Genomic DNA, 17,235 nt, shown 5'->3' with positions numbered 1-17,235 from the left:
GAAGACAGAGAGGGGAAGAGTAAGATAGACACCTGCAGACCTGCTTCAATGCTTGTGAAGCGACTCCCCTGCAGGTGGGGAGTCCTTATGCTTTGCACCACCTGCACTTACAGATATTTATTATTATTATTTTTACTTTATTTATAAAAAAAGAAATACTGACAAAATCATAGGATAAGAGGGTTAGTTATTTTTAAAACCTTATCAACCACCATAGAAATGCAGACTTCAGACAGGTGAGAAGGACTGATTCTATGCGACACAAACTGCTCCCCCTGCTTCACTTGAACTGATATCTAATGGCCTCACAGGTCTTAACTGATGTTGCTTTCTTGAGTATCCCTTCTCCGCAAACTCATTCAGTTATTTGGTGCTGCAGAGGGGAAAGCATGCAGCTGAAAGGCATTTGTAATAAAACTGGATATCCTGGGAGTCGGCGGTAGCGCACGTGGCACAAAGCTCAAGGACAGGTGTAAGGATCCTGTTGGAGCCCCTGGCTCCCCACCTGCAGGGGAGTCGCTTCACAGGCGGTGAAGCAGGTCTGCAGGTGTCTGTCTTTCTCTCCTCCTCTCTGTCTTCCCCTCCTCTCTCCATTTCTCTCTGTCCTATCTAACAAGGATGACATCAATAAAAATAATAACTACAACAACAATAGAAAACAAGGGCAACAAAAAGAGAAAAATAAATAAAAATAAATACAACTGGATATCCTGTATACCTGCTTTACGATATGATTATATGTATACCTGTGTCAAAATCTCAAATCAAATGCTTTCAATATGTGCAAATTACTATACATCAATGACACTGTCAACATGTTGTATAAAAACTATATAATAAACATCAGAAATAGTAGGTGTGACATTAATAATGATAGAATGAAAACAGTACAAAGATGTTCCTCCCCCGCCTCCCCACCCCCCTGGATTATCACTGGGTCTCTATGTCTGCACAGCTCCATGGCCATGCCCAGAGGTCATTTTTGGATAAAGGGTGAGAAGGAAAGAGAGCTATGGACGAAAAGAGAAACTGAAAGAGAGATACTTGCAACACTTTTAGTCAAGTGGGTACTGGGGAATCGAGCCCGTGCCTGTTGCACACGACAATGTGCGCATACTATTGGGTAAGTCATCATTTGGCCCTAAGAGATGTTTTAAATCCATTATTGGATACACTTCCCCTTTAGCATGTTATATTTTAAAATCTCTGTGTGTACTGCATTTTGTATCTGAACATATTATAAAAATCTGTGATGCTTCAGTTCAATTCATAAATTTGATAAGACTTTTATCATATGGTATTATTCCATGTTCACTACATTCCTGTTCACTGCTTCATTTAATAGCTGTCCAAGATGAGAAGGAATGTTGTTACATTTTGAAGTGGTAAAAATGTAGGAACTATTAATATCATCTAAAATTATAGCTAGGCAATTAAAATGTAAATTTGACATAATCGGGAATTCCTTGAGACCAATGTGAAAATTGTTAGTGGCAAGTCTTGTGCCTTATTCATTTTGTGTCTCTAGACAAGTGTTTCCCAACTTTTAGTTTGTCTCAGATAAACTTAGCAAAAAGAGCAAACCAGGTCCTCTCCCTGGGGTAGATGGTATAGTGGTTGGGAGAGGTGCTGAGACCGTCTCTGTGTGGTTCTCGGTGGACGCTCAGAATACAGATCCAGGGGACCACATTTTGAAGTTGGAAAAGCTTTAAAAATATCTTTTGTCCTAGCAAGGGGCAATTATATACCTCCAAGTAAACGTGCTTGGTAGGCCTCTGAGATTAGACTTGGAGAAAGGCCTAAAGCAGGCATCATGAATTCCCTAACCATAGGCTTAGACGTCCTCTTTTCCTACCCTTTACTTCACTTCCCTCAACCACTCTACCTATTCCATTAACTGTACAAAAGGAAGAAATATTCTTTCTCTCTGTGTGTGTGTGTTTTAAAATTATTTATTTATTTTACAAAATTACATGTCAACAGGGGTTTAAATCCGCACATTCCTACCACCAGAGTTCTGAATCTTCAATTTCCCCACTGCAACCCACCACATTTCCCCAAAGGTTGTAGACATGGGCTAACCAATATCTCTACAACTATCTGTCCCCATTTATACATAGTTGTCCCCTTTTACTCCTGATTCAATCCTTTCTTCCCCTCCGAGCCACTCAGGACAACATAACTACCCTCATATGTCTCTCTCCTTTTCCTTCTCTCTCTCTGGGTGCTGATGGAGCTGGAGTCCAGAGTCCTCTGATCTTCATCCCATCACTTTTCTCCCGCTGGCAGTACAGATCAAGGTTGTTTTTGGGAGTACAGAAGGAAGGAGTTCTAGCTTCTTTTTTAATATCACCTAACAGAGATTTGACATTACTCTTTGATAAGCTTCAGAAGAAACACTATACAACTGGCCAAGAGTTGTACTGGCAAAAACTATATTAACTAATAAAGGACCATTATAGTCTCTACAATAACATCAAGCAAGTAAATGCAAAAAGCTCGAGGCTAATTATGACTCCACTATTTTCCTCCCTGACTTGAAGCCAGATCCCATAAACCCAATACTGGTTTGGACACTCAAAGCTTTAACAGCTGGGAGAAAGCCTCAATTTGTCAGATAAAGACGTGACTACAAAAGCTGGATAAGGGCCGGAGATTGGTTCACTAGATAACAGCCTACTTGGATCCCCCCATAGATACTATGGGGACTAGGTGTCTGATAGATCCTCCTCTCAAATATCACAGGCCACACCCATTGGGAACATCATTATAAGCCCTTTTGTAGGCTTTCTTCAGGACCACACCCTCACTATGAAATGGTAATGGTAAGGATTGCCCCACTTTCCGAAGGGAGGCTGGGTCAGCCTACTCTGCCACTTGAAGACTAGTCCTGGAATGAGTGCAGCTTAGCATGTTCCCCGCTGGGAGTCCAGGGGTGGCACAAAGCTCAAGGACTAGCGTAAGGATCCCAGTTCAAGCCCCCGGCTCCCTACTTGCAGGGGAGTCGCTTCACAGGCAGTGAAGCAGGTCTGCAGGTGTCTGTCTTTCTCTCCCCCTCTCTGTCTTCCCCTCCTCTCTCCATTTCTCTCTGTCCTATCCAACAATGACGACATCAATAATAACAATAATAACTACAACAATAAAAAAACAACAAGGGCAACAAAAGGGAAAATAAATAAATAAATAAATTTAAAAAAGAATGTTCCCCGCTGTGACTATGGACCCTGAGCTCAGTCTGACAGTGACTCAGGAAGGTTGTACTTGCTCCTGTGCTGAATCTGAATGGATATGGGCCCTGTGTTAACAGCTGTGGTAAACAGTTCACTGCATTTACCTATCTTCTTCAAGTTTGTGAGCAACTCTCTGCCCTAATCCTGCTTGTTAGTTCTGCTCTCAAGTCTGACACCATCTTCCCAGGCAAGATTTCTGGCCCACCCTCATATTAGCTATCAAAGTCAAACAGAGATGATTAACACATAGACTTCTAGGAATATTCCTAAAATAGACTTCCTAACTTCCTTCTACCCTAAGCTTAGTCCTTACTTTCATCTGCTATATTTTTACTTTTTGGTTCCTGTTTATTATAGATTTTTTGTCCTGTTTTATATCTTACTGCCTTTCATTCACCAAGCTGCAGATGACCTCACCAATGCTTCCTGGAACCTCTCCAGAGTCCAACCCTACTAGGGAAAGATAGAAACAGGCTTGGGATATGAATTGACTTGCCAACACCTATGTCCACTGGAGAAGCAGTTATAGAAGTCAGAACTCCCACCTTCTACACCCCAAAAAGAATTTTGGTCCATACTCCAGAAGGGATAAACAACAGGGAAATTTCCAATGGAGGGGAGGGGACACAGAACTCTGGTGGTGGGAACTGTGTGGAATCATACCCCTAATACAGTTAAAATCTTTACAGCCTTGTAAATCAATATTAAATCACTAATAAAAAAAATAAAACAAAAAGCCTTTTGTTTTTGCTGCAACCATGGGTGGATATAAAATAAATAATGTCGAACCAAATAAGCCAGAAGGAGAAGGACACATACAGGGTGTTCTCACTCATAGGAACTCAGAAACGACACAAGGGACAATTACAGTGTGAAGCCTCAGTGGCCTCTGTTCTATCACAACTGATCCAGATCCCAGAGGGGGGACAGAGGAGCACTTAGGGGTTGTCAGGGGCCTAACACTCTATGGTGGGATGGATGATGGCTTACTGGAAGGTGAGGTGTACTAACACCTATTTTGGGGAATGTATCCCTGTGCTAACAACAATCCTGTAAATCAACACTTCCTTAATAAAGTGACTCTGAAGTTGTTCTTAAGAAATGCACAGGATTCAGAAATACAAAAGAAAAGATTAGAGAAACAGTGCATTGTAATGGTGAAGAGAAGTGATAATTAAATATATATCTAGAAGAATTCAGAGGTGGTAGGTGAAACAGTATAGTGTTTCCCAATTAATAGGTTGGAATGAGACAGGGGGTCTAGATGACAGTGACTCTTAAAATGTGAAGAGTAATAACCACATTTGTCAATCTTAAGCAAGGGATAGTCCTTTACTTTTAATAGTGTGGACATACATTTTTAGGTAGATCATGGCCTTCTAGAAGTCTTTTAGCCATGCTTGATCTAAGGACCCAAACAAATAACCTTACTGTAGTTTTAAGTGAAAAGAAGAAGGAGGAGGAGGAGGAGGAGGAGGAGGAGGAAGAGTAGGAGGAGGAGGAGGAGGAGGAGGAGAAGGAGGAGAAGAAGGAGAAGGAGAAAGAGAATAAGAATAAGAATAAGAAGAAGAAGAAGAAGAAGAAGAAGAAGAAGAAGAAGAAGAAGAAGAAGAAGAAAAAGAAGAAGAGGAGGAGGAGGAGGAGGAAGAGGAGGAGGAGGAGGAGGAAGAGGAGGAGGAGGAGGAGGAAATTCATTAAACACAGTTTAGAAAAGCTTAATATAATACTTTACAGAAAAAAATTGAGAAATTAAACTAATCCAAGATTAAACTAGTAAAAATAGTAGCACAAAAAGACCTAAGTCAAATATGCTTTCAAAATTATTCCTGATGCATTACACGAAATACAAGAAGAGAACCGAGATAGGCAAAATAAAGAAGAAGAACTATCATCTGAATTTGCCATCACGTTTCGGGGGATTTCTGCAGAGCGGTGCTGTTACAGGCATTAGGCATGGGCACTGCCAATCACAGACAAGTCTGGGATGGTGACTAGCTAATGAACTGAGTATTTCTTATGTGTCTTACAAGCTGTGCTCAGAAAGTAATGTTGTATCATTTCTGCTCGATAAATAAGTGATTAGAAGGCTTATTCTTTTATTCCATGTTGATAACTCTTGCTAATTATTGGGAAGTCTGAACCGCTGAGAACTGTCATTTTTCCAGAGGTAAATATTGCATGACCTAATTTTTGTTTCAGCTGGTGCAAAGAGGGAAAAGAAACACAATGGAGCCATCACTGTCTTGGGCTGAATCAACTCTCCAGTCAAATGGTGAATAAACAGCTGGACTCATCTATTGATCTTGAACTGAATTATAATAACCATTTGCCTATCAAACCCAAAGCTTCCTCATTATAGAAAATAGAAGTGAACAAACAGTCCAAACATTTGGCCAAGCGTCTTAATTTGGATAAAAATGAATACAAGAATTCTTTGAACCAAATCTGTTTTCATATAATTTGACTTCACCAGTGAAACAAGGGAAAATTTTGCTTTAGGACCTGCAGATTAGTTTAGCTTCTCAGCCAATGCCTGTTGATTTTCATATGTGTGAAACTGCACCTCAGTCCCAGAAGCGATGCAGACTGCAAAACTCAAACAGAAGATCTCCTTTTGTTGATATCCCCTTACTGTCTAGCCAACTGTTATGTCTATTTTCAGAAACATCTTGTTTTTTTTTTAAGAAGGGTTGTTACTAAACTGTATTACAGCTGACGGAACAGAAGCAATAATGATGATGAAAAACCTGGTAACAACCCACAAATCCGGGGATTGACTCTGTGGGCTAAATAAAATTTCCTCAGAGAACAGCTCGTCCAAAATGAGAGCACATGTTCCACTGTAACAAGACAACATGTCACTGTACTATACCGAAGAAGTAATTTAACCAGTTGGGAAACCGATCTTTTTTTATGTTGGAGAAACTCATCTCTAAAAGAAGGGATGTCCTAGAACAGTCTGTCTGCTTCTGCTCAATCCCCCCCCCCCAAGAATAATTTGAAAGTAAAAACATGTATACCATGAAGTAGAAATTAAATATAGGAAATACACAGCCATAAAATAAAAAAGGCATCTGAATCTTTTTATTACTAAAATAGATTAGATGAATAAAATATGGTGGATGTGTGAAATAAATATCGATTTCAAGGCTAGAAAAACCTTTAATGGCATGCCCAGAAAAGCCTATAATTTAGCATGATAATTCTATCCATGAATTTTTAATTACACACTCAACATAGGCTTCGTATTTTGCTTAATTATATACTTTTAACTTAAAGAAGAAGTTTCTTATTATTTTATTCTTTGGTTACCTAAAATAATGCACTTGTTTTTACTATATGTGTGCATTCACAGTCTGTACTGAAGTGACCTGCTTTATAAAGCAGAGACATTCCTGAAAAGTTTAGTTTATATTAACATTAAGTGAACTAAAAAGTATTTTAGAGTTAATGAAATAGAAACACATTATTTAAGAAAAACCTGTAGAAAATCTCTTTTGGTCATATGAATACTTAGTAATATGAAAAAATACCCAGTTAAATAGAAGTCTATGGAATCAGATTTTTTTTTTTTCTTTTTTGCCTCAGGTTTATAGCTGGGGCTTGGTGCCGACACTACAAATCCACTGTTCCTGGCAGCTATTTTTTTTTTTTTTCCATTTTACTGTATAGGACAGAGAGAATTTGAGAGAAGAGGGGAGGCAAACAGGGAGAGAGAAAGATTAATACCTGCAGACCTGCTTTGCAGCTTGTGAAGTGTCCCTCCCTGCAGGTGGGGAGTCGGGGGCGGGAACCCGGACCCTTAAGCAAATCCTTGCACATAGTGTACTATGTGCGCTTAACCTGGTGTTCCTCAAATCAGATCCATATGTATGTGTAGAAACATGTTTTATGATTAATAAAAGGACTAGCACATGGATAATCACAACTATAATTCAAAAAGGGTTACACTGAATTTGTAAAGAATGAGTAGCCTACAGTTGGGTTTAGTTAGAGTCAAGACCCTGATAGAATGGGGTGAGTATGTTGAAGATGAACTGACAGGACAGACAGCTCCCCACCAGTACCATGGCTGCCAGCAGAGGCTTCTGCAGCTGAGGAATGGCCCCCACAAACACAGATCCTAAGGAAGTGGACCATGTAGACGGAAGGAACAGTGGAGCACCAGGAGAGTTAGGGCTTCATCCAACCCTTACTGACTGACAAATAAAAAAATAAAAAATAAAAAGCTCAGTTAGGAAGATGGCCCATTTGGTTAGTGAGCTTTAGTCTTACTATCTCTGTCTCTGCCTTTCTCTCTCTCTGTCTCTCTCTCTCTGTTTCTCTCTCTCCATATATATGTTTTTGAAGCCAGCCTGGAGCAGTGAATCCCCAATAGCTTTTCCCCACCCCCAATACTCCCCCCCAAAAAAACGCAAACAAACAGAAAAGGCTGATAGAGTCCCTACTGAAAACTTGAACAACTCTCTCTCTCCCCCATCTCTCTCTCCTTCTCCCTCTCCCCTCCTTTTCCCCCTCCCCTCCCCCTTCTCCTTTCATGGCTGGTTTACAGTGGTCCCTTGGATTGAGCCTGAAACCCTAGAGTCTCAAGTGTGAAAGTCCTTTACTTAACAGTGGTGCTACTCCCTGCTCCCTGGTTCTACATTAAAAAATGTGGGTGGGGGGTAAATCAGAAAGTTCCATCCTTCCGTTTTATTGTTCAAGGACACTTATTGCTGCTATATTTACACCTATTACCAAACAACCTGTATTTCTTTGAAAAAGAAATGCTTGATTTTGCTCCTAAGTGCAGTATACAAAATTGAAACACATGAACTTCTTTTTAAGTAGCCAAATTGTATCTAAGACTTTGTGAAAACTATGATGATTATCCTTGGGGGCAAGGTAGAATGGGGCACAGAATTGTGACATAAGCTATGTTATAGAACCCTGTAGTCTTGTAAACTATTATTAAATCACTAATAAAAATACATTTTAAATATAAAATAATTAAATGATCATAGCAGCATAGTTTATAATAGCCCAAACTTGGAAGCAACCCAGATGCCCAACAACAAATGAGTGGCTAAGAAATGTATGGTACATGTAGACAATCACGTACTACGCAGCTATTAAAAATGCTGAGGGAAAAGAGTAGTTCAGGTTCAGGGGGAAGAAAAGGGAAAAAAAAAACCCTAGTATAGCCCTTTGGAATATAACTAAATTATGCCTACTAGCTATCTACAAAATGGAGGACCCCCCCACCCCAAGTCTTCATCTGCACTATTCCAGTCTTTAGGTCCATGACTGGTCAACAGTTTGTTTGGCTTTGTATGTTAACTCTCTTTTCAGCCACCAGGTTCTAGATGCTACCATGATGCCGACCAGACTTCCCTGGACAGACAACCCCACCAATGTGTCCTGGAGCTCTGCTGCCACAGAGCCCCACCCTACTAGGGAAAGAGAGAGACAGGCTGGGAGTATGGATCGACCTGTCAACGCCCATGTTCAGCGGGGAAGCAATTACAGAAGCCAGACCTTCCACCTTCTGCATCCTACAATGACCCTGGGTCCATACTCCCAGAGGGATAAAGAATAGGAAAGCTATCAGGGGAGGGGATGGGATACGGAGTTCTGGTGGTGGGAATTGTGTGAAGTTGTACCCCTCTTATCCTATGGTTTTGTCAGTGTTTCCTTTTTATAAATATAAATAAAATAAAATTAATAAAAAATAAAATGATGAGGTCATATCCTTTGAAATGTCATGGGTAGAACTTGAAGGTATCATGTTGAGTGAGACAAGCCAGAGGGAAAACCCAATACTGAACGGTCTCACTTATAGGTGTTACTTAAGAATAATGGGCAGTAATGGGAGACATAAAATGAAACCCGGACTAGGTGTGGCATACTGCATCAAAGCAAAGGACTCTGGGGAAGGAAAGAAAGAAACAGGATGAAGGAACACTGGGGTCCAGATGTTTCTGTTGGACACCCGCTACAGGAAGAGGAGAAGCTGTTAAATATTATACTGTAAGCCAATAACTGCCCAATAAAACTTAAGAAAAGGAAAGAGAAGGCATCATAAATTGGATATCCCAACTTAAAATAGGGTATGGTTTGTTTGTAGTGCTCACGAATTCCACACTTATCTTCTCAGACACTAGGAAATATTTTACATTTCTGAAGTGGTTGGTATAACCTACTTTTCAGGTAAATGTCTGAGGAAAAAAAAAAGCCAAAAAAAGACTTCATCATACAATAGTCAATACTGGACACTAAAATGGGAAATGGGTGTTGTTACTTTGATCTTGCTACTAAGTGCATAGATGATCCTTTATGCGTCGATTAGCCTTCCCAATCTATCATTGTTCATGATGATGGACTGAATAGTCAGTATGTTCTTTTTACTATCTTGTGGTTGTGAAACATGACCCTATCATGCTTCTTCATGATTGATTCACCTTTTAAAAAATGAATTGTTTGTATAATAGCTCATGATTTTGTGAATTCATCTTTGGTTTTTAATTATTTGAGCTATGCCCCATCCACAAAGATGGAAGGTTTTCATCTTTTTATGAATGTATCACTTCTGCTTATTTCCACTGATGAACAATTTTTTAGAATAAGAAATATTACATGCTGTTAGAAATGTCAAGAAATGAATATGTGTCACTTGGGATGCCACTTTTATAGATATAAAATTTACATAATATAAATTTCCTTAATGTTGATAATCAGGTTATAATATTTGACTTAAGCAATGATCAGTTGAAAGACTGTACACCATTGTAGACTGTCAGGATAGGCCATTTCACATAAACAAAAAACAAAAAATAAAAAAAAAAGCACACCAGACAGAATGAAAATGTGAGGCAATCAAAAATTATAGTTAAGCAGCTATAGTAGAATTTTCTGACTGATCATAATTAAGAAAAATGCGTCCTCTGTTTCTGGGCAGCTGAGGATACTTCAGAATACCTTTCATACAGCAACTAAAACAGAGGCAATTCTAACCAAGAGTAGGTTCCTGGCTAAGTCAGTAGAACATAAATTATGAACTTTGATATTTAACTGTCACATACAAAATGCTCATACAGTTCACAGTGCTTTAGGCCTGTGCCTCCCCATGGCCACCATTTTCTTTGAACAACGGGTCTGGTGTTTCTCATGATTTAATGAGCTGATGGGCATACATTTAGACATGAACTCAGACTAACTTTTATAAAGGCAATTTTGTGAAAATGCTAATCTAGGCAGTAATCACTTGCAGTTATATCAGGAAGAAAAAGTTGTTTCAGGAAGACAACTATGGTAAAATTGGTTAAACCTAGCCAAATCATTTCATTGTATGCTAAGGATTCTTCTTTCTTTCTGTCTTTATTATTATTATTATTATTATTATTATTATTATTATTATTATTATTGATCTTCAATTCCATTCTCTCTCTTTTTTGTGTAAAGGTTCACAGTTGGTGAAAGCCCAGGGACAATACTAAAGTCACAAATTCTACACTGGCAAACCAATTTTCAACTCTTTAGTAGTAGCCTGGTATTCACTTAGCATAGTCCTTTGATAACATGACTGTTGCTAGAAAATCTTAAATTTCTCTGGTTTGCAGAACTTCAGATTAAACTTGTAATTAATTATATTTCTCCCAAATACATTAAACAAGATACGTTTTCTAACATTAGATTACATGATGTACTGAAATGTTGTATTTATTTATTTTTGCTTTATTTTTATATTACAGAACTACATGTCGACAGGGGTTTGAATCCACACCATTCTCACCACCGGAGTTCTGAAATATCGTATTCAAGTACCCCCATTAACAAGTACTTTGCATTTTATATGCATTCACTTGGTATTGAAACTCTTTTAAAGAGGAGATGTAGATGAAGTCCAGAGAGATAACACAGAGAGGAAAAAAACTGTGGAAGAAAATCAGTTACAGAGAAATGTGTCAGACTAGGTACTGTAGTAAACCTTGATAACCCAAAAACAAGCACATAGCCTGTATAAACAAATGAGAAAACCTGACTTAAAATTATAATGTCTAACCTTAAAAACTCTCATTTTGGTCACCTATAACATTAAGACATAGATCTTCTTGTGCTTTTGTTCTTCCTTTCCAAAATAATAATAATAATAAACAGCAGTAACTCACCATGTAGACTACTGTGAGGCTCTGACACTATTTATACAAGCATTTGACAGGGAACAGTGAAATTTCTAGGTAAAAAGCTATCAGTATTGCTATTCTTGTTTGAAGATGATGGAAATGTTCTATTTCACTGAAAGCAATAGAAACTTAAGAGTCTACAGTTTTGAAACTTGCACAAAAGACTTATCTAAATCCCATTTCTAGAAATAGAAAATAACCAGTGCAATGGAAGAATGGATGTACAGCGCCAGGTGGTGGCGCACCTGGTTGAGTGTGCGTGTTATAACGGACAAGGACCCAGGTATGGGCCACCGGTCCCCATCTGCAGGGGAAAGCTTTGTGAATGGTGAAGCAGTGTTGCAAGTGTCTCTCTTCCTCTCCATCATCCCCCTCTCAATTTCTGTCTATCCAATAAATGAAGACAATAAAAAAAAACTTAAAGAAATAATATACACAATCTCATCATTTCTAGAAATCAAGAAGGTGGATCATTCAAAATTACAAATGCCACATTCTATGATAAGTATTGAAAACACGAGATGGGTTGGATATAAGCTCAGACTATTTTCTGACATCAGTTTTCTTTACCACAACTTGACTTATTATGGTATGAATACGTAGCATGTCAGAATGTTTTCAGTTGTATATTCATGATTGGAGGCTACACTAGCTCATCCAATGGGCTGAATAAATTATATTTCATTTAATTTAATTCTGTGTTCTGCCTTACAGTTTCTAAGAATTACTATGGCTTCTAAGAACTAAATAAGTGACTCTGAAATGCTGATATTAAAAGTACTGGTTCTTGGAAAAGCTAGAGCACAACAGAGTTCCTAGTAGGTGCATGTTAAGGAGAAGCACCCTGGGTTTGAATCTGGGCGGGCATGAGATGAAAGCTTGGACTTTTCAACACGCTATGATCCTCCTCCTCTTCCTTCTTAGCATTTGAGGCTTCACTGTTGGCACACACACTTTCACTGACATGGTTGTCTGAATGAAGTTCTCTCTAATTGCTGTTTTTTTTCTTCCACTTGCAAATGGAAATTTCCAATCTTCTGTTCTTTTGCTTACAGTCGCCATCAACTAGGACATATGGTATAGACCTGGGATTATTTTTATTCTGAGCATGGAGATGTTTGTAATGTTTTTCACCGCTCTCCCCCAGCCCACCCCATACTAAGCCTTGGCTATTACTCCAAAGAAAGTTAACTGGAATTGATGTGATAATGGTCTGTGTTTGCAAAGGTTTGGGTAATATAAGAGCTTTTTGGAACCACAGATTGAGCTCTCAGGAGCATCCCAATGCTTCATTTGCTAGAAATAGAATTCTTGTGGACTTTGCAAGAACTTGTATATAGGTCAGGCATATGTGACTTTTGCTTTTCTTACGAGAACCCATTTTCCTATTTAGTTTCTTGTACCTTATTAAAATACTGGGTAAACTATGCATTTGACTCACATTTTAATTATTCCTTTAATTGACATCTGACTTATTATTTATATTTTATGGAATACCAAAAAAAATTTTAAAAAGTGAATTCAGGGCCTTGTGTATGTGAGACAACACTTGAATAGGCCATTTTTTTTCTTTTAATTTAGAGAGAAAAACTAGCAGGAAGAATTGATGAGAGAGGAGGAGAAAAAGAGAGAGAGGGAAAGAGAGAGAGAGAGACACACAGAGAGAGAGAGAGAGAGAGAGAGAAACCTCAGTCCTGTTTGACCATTTATAGAACTCCCCTGGTGTGGTTCCTGATGCTCAAATGTGATGTCAGGCTCCAATCCAGGACTTTGCACATCATAAGGCACATTCAGGTAAGCTATTTCCCAAACTCTGAATGTTACCTGACAAGAACTGTCTAAATACAAATCAATTAGTTCGCAATCATAATCCTTTTTGATAAACTGAAATCAAATGTACGTAGAAATTAGTTTCCTGTCTGACAGGCAAAAGCTGGCTTAACTCATATTGTTACCAAAGTTTATTGTATATTTGATTTATGTATTTGCCTAAATCTTGCTTAATAATTCTTTTTTTTTTTGAAGGAGGTGGTGTTGTAGGGGATAAACTCTTCCATTTTGCAACCTCCTTTATGTTTTAGTTTTTCCTGCCTCCAGGGTTATTTAGCATTGGAGCTCGGTGCCTACACTGCTCCTGGGGGTCATTTTCTCCATTTTGTTGCTCTTGGTGTTATTGTTGGTATTAGAGGGGAGAGAAAGATAGGCATTTGCAGACCTGAGATAGACTCCCCACTTGCAGGGGAGTCGCTTCACAAGCGGTGAAACAGGTCTGCAGGTGTCTGTCTTTCTCTCCCCCTCCTTGTCTTCCCCTCCTCTTTCCATTTCTCTCTGTCCTATCCAAGAACGATGACGACATCCATAACAACAACAACAATTGCAATAAAACAAGGGCAACAAAAGGGAATAAATAAATAAATAAATATTTTTAAAAAATTCTAACTTCCCTACTTCAATATCCAATTCCCCCCTCAAAGAAAGAAACTAAAAGTGCCTCCTTGTTTACTGAGAAGATTGAAGAAGACGGGGTCGGGCGGTTGCGTAGTGGGTTAAGCACAGGTGGTGCAAAGTGCAAGGACCGGGACAAGGATCCTGGTTTGAGCCTCCAGGCTCCCCACCTGCAGGGGAGTCGCTTCACAGGAGGTGAAGCAGGTCTGCAGGTGTCTGTCTTTCTCTCCCCCTCTCTGTCTCCCCCTCCTCTCTCGATTTCTTTCTGCCCTATCCAACAATGACAGCAGTAACAATAATAATAACCACAACAATGATAAGGAATATGGGCAACAAAAGGGAAAAAAATGGCCTCCTGGAGCAGTGAATCATAGTGCAGGCACCGAGCTCCAGAAATAACCCTGGAGGAAAAAAAAATTGAAGAAGATATTTTTATAAAACATTTGTCATTGCTCCTGGGGCATGGTTACCATTTAAAACGTTGTCTCCTTTTTCACCTTTTCTGCAGTTTTCTATTAATTGTCACAAATAACTATATTATTCAAAAATGAATTAGAAATGGAGCTGGTGGCTAATTTTCATTATGTGTCGTATATATAATTAAAAAAAGACATACTTCAATGGAGAAGTTTGTGGTGGAGTAAACTGATAAATACAAAGAATAAAATATGCTAACTATATCAAAGTCATCACCACCACTAAGGAAAACTATATGTCTTCTCATTGACTCTGCTTAGGCATTAAACAAATTTGAAGAAAGATCTTTTAATCCACTTAGTGTTTTGACTGTATTACCATTTGATTCCTCCTGACATATAAACACCATCATTTGTTCTTTAGCAAACTCTTCCATCCTTGTTCAAATAAATAAGTAAGTAAATAAACAAACAATGATCAATTATTTTAACCAGCCAAAATCAGTTAAAGGAAAAGAGGCAAATGCAGTTAACAATGCCCAAAGCTGACCAATGTAAAGTTGATTAGTTCACAAAATAAAATAAAATGACTCAACTGAAATTAACATTTTTAGTAACCTGAAAAACCACAAACATGGGGGGAACATTAAAGAAAACTAAACTAAAACGGCACAGAGTAAAATCTGCAAGTGATAAAAATGACAACATAAATGTTGACACAAAGGAAAACTCATTCTATCTGCTGTAAGATTAACAAAAACTGGGGCTGTGGGGTAGCACGTAAACAAACAAAAAATACCAACTGACTAGCTACTATGACATGACTTGCGTACACCATTCCCTAAGCATGGTATCAATAGAGAGATTACACTCACATACACTCAGCTGCCAATAAGATAATAATAATAATAATAATAATACATGGTATGTTAGAAATAGATCTAACTCAGTAAGGACTCCCCACTCTCTGAAGGGAGGCTGGGCCAGCCTACTCTGCCACACAAGGAAGATGGGCCCGAAATGAGAGCAGCCTACAATGTTCCTTCCAGCTGTGACCAGACCACGGACTGTGAGGTCAGACTGACAGACTCAGAGGTCACACAGGCTCCTGCGTGGAATATGAACAGACATGGGCCCCGGGTCAGATCAGTGGGGTAAAGGGTTAGTGTACTGATATACTTTTCTCATGTTTGGGAGCTACACTCTGCCCTAATTCAGCTTTCTGTCCCTTTTCTCAACTCTGACGTCATCTTCCCAGAGAACATTTTTAGTTCTCCTGCATGTTAGCTATCAGGCTCAAAAAAAAAAAAAAATTACTGAAGACAGGGGCCCCTTGGAACATACCTTAAACAGACTTCCTAGCTTCTTCCCATCCTAAGATCCCTGTTCTCATCTGCTGTACTCCTGCCTTTGGGTTCTTGTTTATTAAACAATTTGTCCTGCTTTATATCTTAATGCTTTTCAGCCACTGAGTTGCAGATGCTACTAGGACTCCAACCTGCCCTCCCTGGGCAGACAAACTCACCAATGTGTCCCAAAGTCTCACCTCTTCAAAGACCTACACATCTAGGGAAAGACAGAAATACGCTGGGGTGTGGATCCACCTGCCAATGTCCATGTCTATAGGAGAAGCAATACAGAAGACAGAACTGCCACCTTCTGCACCCCATAGAGAACTTTGGTCCATACTCCCAGAGGAATAAAGTATACAGAAACTTCCAATGGAGGGGATGGGACATGGACCTCTGGTGATGGGAACTGTGTGGAATTGTACCTGTTATCTTACAATCTTGTTAATCATTACTAAATCACTAATAATAATAATAAAATATCTAACTCAACAGAATCCCTAATGCATGTGGTGGTATAAATTTTGGGATATTTCTGCAGATATTTTTGCATTTACATAAACAAACATTGTTTTGAAATAGAAAACATAGTATTGGGAAATGAACTGCATAGCCTCACTTATTACATTTTATCTACTATGAATCAAGTGCGAACTGACTTTTTGAAATTGTGTCATAGATTACTCCTGGGTAACCACCTAGCCCAAAATATACCATTTCAGCCACAGAACAATTTTCCAACCTGTAAATCTAAACTGTCATATTTAAAAAAATTAATGGAAATAAATAGCTAGCACTAAAACATAATTTTATGGGCTGAGGATAAAATTAGAAATGCAGTGCTCTTCCTGTGCATTGCATGAGAGAGAGAGAGAGAAAGACAGAAGGAGGAGGAGGAGGAGGAGGAGAGGAAGAGGAGGAGGAGGAGGAGAAGGAGGAGAGGAAGAGGAGGAGGAGGAGGAGAAGGAGGAGAAGGAGGAGGAGAAGGAGGAGAGGAAGAGGAGGAGGAGGAGGAGGAGAGAGGAGAGGAGGAGGAGGAGGAGGAGGAGGAGAAGGAGGAGAAGGAGGAGGAGAAGGAGGAGAGAAGAGGAGGAGGAGAGGAAGAGGAGGAGGAGGAGAGGAAGAGGAGGAGGAGAGGAAGAGGAGGAGGAGAGGAAGAGGAGGAGGAGGAGGAGAGGAGAAGGAGGAGGAGGAGAAGGAGAAGGAGAGGAGGAGAGAAGGAGGAGAGGAAGAGGAGGAGGAGGAGGAGGAGAAGGAGGAGAAGGAGAAGGAGAAGGAGAGAAGGAGGAGGAGGAGAGGAGGAGGAGGAGGAGGAGAAGGAGGAGAAGGTGGAGGAGAAGGAAGGAGGAGAAGGAGGAGAGAGAGAGGAGGAGGAGAGAGGAGAGGAAGAGAGGAGGAGAGGAGGAGAGGAGAGAGGAGGAGGAGGAGAAGGAGGAGGAGGAGAAGGAGGAGAGGAGAAGGAGAGGAGGAGGAGGAGGAGGAGAAGGAGGAGTGAGGAGGAGAGGAAGAGGAGGAGGAGGAGGAGGAGAGGAGAGGAGGAGGAGGAGGAGGAGGAGAGGAGAGGAGGGAGGAGGAGGAGGAGAGGAGGAGAAGGAGAAGGAGAAGGAGAAGGAGGAGAAGGAGGAGGAGAAGG

General features: G+C 39.7%; 1 protein-coding gene across 2 annotated transcripts in view; it reads right to left on the bottom strand.

Annotated features, from left to right (window-relative positions):
* KCNH8 (potassium voltage-gated channel subfamily H member 8) overlaps positions 1-17,235 on the bottom strand; it is a 402,367-nt gene that overhangs the window by 100,521 nt on the left and 284,611 nt on the right. The gene's annotated exons all lie outside the window — the stretch shown is intronic.

This window comes from Erinaceus europaeus, chromosome 21 (assembly GCF_950295315.1).
Source record: "Erinaceus europaeus chromosome 21, mEriEur2.1, whole genome shotgun sequence".
NCBI lineage: Eukaryota > Metazoa > Chordata > Mammalia > Eulipotyphla > Erinaceidae > Erinaceus > Erinaceus europaeus.
This window is presented reverse-complemented; position numbering and strand designations above follow the sequence as displayed.